The sequence below is a fragment of the Myotis davidii genome, unplaced genomic scaffold (assembly GCF_000327345.1).
Source record: "Myotis davidii unplaced genomic scaffold, ASM32734v1 scaffold496, whole genome shotgun sequence".
Classification (NCBI taxonomy): Eukaryota; Metazoa; Chordata; class Mammalia; order Chiroptera; family Vespertilionidae; genus Myotis; species Myotis davidii.
In genome coordinates, this window is record NW_006289398.1 from 6,839,047 (window position 1) to 6,842,604 (window position 3,558).

Below are 3,558 nucleotides of genomic sequence, written 5' to 3' on the forward strand. Positions count from 1 at the left end.
CCGCGGTTTTGCTCAGTTCAGAAGGTGATGAGGTGTATGGTCTGGTAAACCTGGAAAATGAGTCCAAATAGAAGACAGATTCTGAAGCAACGCTGTCCTGGGGCAGTCGTGCCGACCGCAGCCAACGGACAAGGCGCCTCCTCGCAGCCATCTTCCTCCTCCTCCTTCACAAGGGGGTCTGAGTGCAGGGTTAGGTGGACATCAAAGCGTGTACATGTAGAAAGGTCGGCTGTTTGAAATCCCCTCCATGACCAAGCTACTTCCTTCCCTCGTCTCTCAGAATTTACTTGTCTCCCATGCCAGACGCCCCTGCAGCCTGTCGACGCCTTATATATGGGAAGAAGCAGGACCGGGGAGAAGTGTCCAGCTCGGATTTGAGTCCTGGACCTGTCACACTTACCCTGAGCCTATGACCTTGGACAGCCACTTCCGTCTGAGCCAGCCGTGGGCAAACTACGGCCTGCGGGCCGGATCCGGCCCGTTTGAAATGAATAAAACTATTGAAAAAAAAGACCGTACCCTTTTATGTCATGATGTTTACTTTGAATTTATATGAGTTCACACAAACACTCCATCCATGCTTTTGTTCCAGCCTCCAGGCCAGTATAAGAGCCCATTGTGGCCCTCGAGTCAAAAAGTTTGCCCACCCCTGGTCTGAGCTGTAATGTCTCGTTCCTCACAAAGCGGGGATGCTCCTGAGAATCCTGCCCCTCAGGCCGCTGTGGAGTCGCCAAGGGGGATAGATGGCAGCCCCGTGTGAGCGGTGAAACCAACACAACTGCGGGCGCTGTCATCGCCAGTTATTTTACATTATGGCCCTATGGTGGCCCTGAAGGACACAGCACCGGGAAGGAGACACAGATCACCGCCTCTTCCGACGTACAGGAAGCTCAAGGAAAACCGGACTTGTCACCTCACTGTTAACTCTAGGACCCTACAGTAGCATTTTTCACCTTGTTTTAGAGATGGGAAAAATCAACATTAAAACGTGGTCCAGGACCGCACAAGTCTTGGCCAGTCAGGGCCACTGACGTTCCTTATTCGAAACAAAGGTCATCTAATCTATATAACCCAGTCGTTTAGCTCATCTAATCTGGGTGTTGTTTTCAAAACTCTTACAGGTCATGTAAGTGTAAGCATAACAGAGTAAACAAAATCCCAGCGTAATGAGAACGAACCAGTGAGAACCCTCTGTCCAAATAGTGTGTAACTTACACGCTGCTGGTCCTATTTTCCCACGTGCGCGTCACCGGACGATCCTTTTCCAAGCAAGGAGAAAAATAACTTTTGTTCTATGGCTTTTGTCCCTGGCCGTCTCAGATTTGATACTAGGGAGAAGGATTTCCTTGTTGACAAAAGAATGATATTTAAGTTCATGAAATGGAATTCTTGCCAGGACTCAACCAGCTGAGGCAGTTCATGGGACAAACCTCTGACCCGCGTCCAGCAAGGCCCCGCTGTTTCTCCGCACCGTCTGGGGATTCGCACGGTCAGGGTGTGGACAAACCCCGGAACCCTCACGGGGCCAAGTTCCTGCTGTGCACCTGAGAGGGCACTGCTCTGCAGGCCCACCAACTCCTGCTTCCTAGTGGAGAATGCATCACTGGCAGGCCATGAGCCTTGCTGTTCCTCACTCTCCATCTGCAGATCGCCCGCCTGACAGGAGCTATTGGGAAGACCACACACACTGTCCCATCTCACATGCCAGCACAGTGCTGGGCACATGGCTGACAGGCAATAAACACAAGCTGATCGTCTCCTCTTTCATGTATTTGCACCGCAGTTCAACTGAACAAGCATTTGCAAAACCTAGTGAGCACGGGGTGGGAGGCAACCAAACAAATGGTCTCCGTTCTTCAGCTGTTTGCACTCTAAGAGGAGCTCAGACAAGCACACAATTACCAGAATATGCTCAGTGCAAAGGAGGGCAGTGAGCAGCCTCCTCAGGAAGCAAGAGCAAGGGCAAGTGACCCCCGCTGCAGAGGTGTCTTGGCGCTCATGAAGGCAGCATTGGCTCCAGCTTTTAAAGGATCATGAGATTCCACTGGGCACACGAGGGAGAAGGGCATGCTCACTGGGGCACAGCTTGGGAGGCAGCAGTGGAGGGTTTTAGGAACCGTGGGGAGGGAGGTGAGAGGCCAGACTGAAAGAGCCTGGGCAAGACTGTAAGGACTTGAAGCCATGCAGAGTTTAGACCAGCCGTGGGCAAACTACCGCCCGCAGGCCGGATCCGGCCCGTTTGAAATGAATAAAACTAAAAAAAAAAAAAAAAAGACCGTACCTTTTTCTGTAATGATGTTTACTTTGAATTTATATTAGTTCACACAAACACTCCAGCGATGCTTTTGTTCCGGCCTCCGGTCCAGTTTAAGAACCCATTGTGGCCCTCGAGTCAAAAAGTTTGCCCACCCCTGGTGTAGACCATGTCATCAGGGCCAGGGCCTGCCTCTCAGGTCATGGCATGCACAGAACACAGCCATGCTTGTAAGCAGACTGGAGTGAATGGATGGGGTTGCCTCAGCCCGGAGCTCCCCAAAGGCCAGGGGATCGATAGCTCAGCACATCTACAATTCATTTGTGGCACCGCTGGCTCCCACAGTACATGGGCAGGCAGGGGTGGGGGACCCTCTGCTCTAAGCAGGGGGCGGAGGGAGGCTTTCTGAACAGGGATATTACAGCACCACCACTTCCCGTTAAATGGTCACCATCCCAAGCCGTAAGCACCTACGTCAGGGCTGAAGTCCAAAAAGTGGAGAATGTCTGCAGGGAAAAGAAATCGTTATACATTGCACTTCTGTTTAGCTTTTATATCTGAAAAGCCGATTGTGTAAATAAGGGAGCCTGACCTCATACATACAAGTACCATTATGCCCAGCTTCTTGATGGGAAGCAGCCATGAAATTAAAACATGTTGCTGCCTCCAGGGCCTAAGTCAGCACATCCGCCCCCCCGAACAGGCTGCTGCAGAAATAAAGCTGGTCGCTGCTTTTCCCCGGCTCAAACCTGACGCTTAAGCTTGGATCTTTGGCTGTAAGATGCATTCTGTTCTCCTGACACTTCCCTTTAGGGGAGCTTTAAATGCATACCCAACACTGGGAGCTACAGAAGAAAACACCTTGAACCTGGCCTAGAACGTTCAAGCTTCGCTTTCTTTCTTTTTTAAAACCAACAAACACTTTAGCTCTGCGTCTGGCCAGGCCGTTCAGAGCCCTCCCCGCACGCCTGCGAACATCAGCCGACTCGCCTTTGGGTCGGACCCCACACACTCACATCTAAGGAGCGAGACACGGAAAATGAAACAGGCAGTTAACTTTTATTTTCGTCTACATGTGACCTTTAACAAAGACGGTGAAAACCAAATTCAAACGTGTCAACACCGAGAAACAGCGCGCGGGGTGACACCGCCGTGGGTCCGTCTCTCACGGGAGGGGAGGGAGCTAAAGTCCTACGTGGGCGACGCCATCTCCTTCTTCAACGCCAACCAGAGCCGTGGCCGCCATCGCTCGGGCAGCGGGCCTTTGGGCGGGGAGGGCGCGGGCGGGGCCCTCGGGGTGCGGG